Below are 1,130 nucleotides of genomic sequence, written 5' to 3'. Positions count from 1 at the left end.
AGAAATATCAAACCCATATGTCATAAAAATCCCCCAAACTGCCTTTTTCTTTTCAGGACGACCTTTGATGAGCTCTGCTGCTGGCTGAGGGTGCCCCAAAGAGAAGGAGACTCTGCTGTGGGCTCTGCTGGTCTCCCTCCTGCCCTTAAATAAAAGGTAAATAGGAACATGGGTTGATCTAAGATTCAATCCATTCGCAATATCATAGATCTTTTCAGCATTGTCACTGGCAACGCATCTGACTGCAGAGCAGAGCTGTGGGGATTTTGTTCTGTGTCTTTTCTTCCAGTTGCCCCACCACAGCTCAGGAGTGGTTTTCACGCAGAAATCCCTGGCATTTCTGCTGCACTGCCAGGGAAATCTCGTGGGTCCTGAGAAGCAAAGGGACTGTCCCTGAGTGCAGAGGGAGGACAGCCGCTCTGTCCATCAGCCCTGGGCTCAGCTGCCCTGGGCTGGCAGCTCTTGCAGCTCCTGGACCATTGCACTTGGGGGTTCCCCCCAAAAGAAACAGGGCACTGCTGGGAGCAGAGGAATCCAGCTTCCATGTGCAGATCTCCAGACCCCTCAGACCGTCGTATCTGAGGAGGATCTCAGCTCTGCCCTCCCAACCAGGGACACCGACGGCTCATGGCAGCTGCCCACCTACAGACACCCAGCAGCATTTCAGTGGCATCAGAATAGGGGTCTTCTCCAGGGGGCTCCTGCATAACATAGAGATGCCATGGGTGAGCTTTGCCCTGCTGGAGGGCAGCCTGCAGCCCAGCAGGGCTTCCCAAGGAAGGAGTCCCATCTCCTCCCTTTGTTATGGCCTGAAGAGGGGCTGAGATCCCTGCCAGCCGCACACACAGCAGTACCCTGAGCCCCAAAGGGTCACAGGGGGAGAGTGGGATGCTTTTCCTCCATGGACAGATGTGCATGGCAATGCACACAGTGTTGGTGTCTGAGCTGCACTTGAATCCTCACACACACACACCCATCCCAGGGAGTGTAACATTACTGCTGTGTGAGTGAGGAGACCAGGGGGTGGCTCCAGGGAAAGCATCTGCACTGCAGGGGATGGCAGGGAGATGCCTGAATCCCTCCTCCCACGGCATTTCTGGCAGCAGTTCTCTCTTCCTTCCTGCCCCTGG

This window comes from Egretta garzetta, unplaced genomic scaffold (assembly GCF_000687185.1).
Source record: "Egretta garzetta isolate BGI_Z169 unplaced genomic scaffold, ASM68718v1 scaffold761, whole genome shotgun sequence".
NCBI classification, from domain to species: domain Eukaryota; kingdom Metazoa; phylum Chordata; class Aves; order Pelecaniformes; family Ardeidae; genus Egretta; species Egretta garzetta.
Note: the sequence above shows the minus strand (reverse complement) of the source record.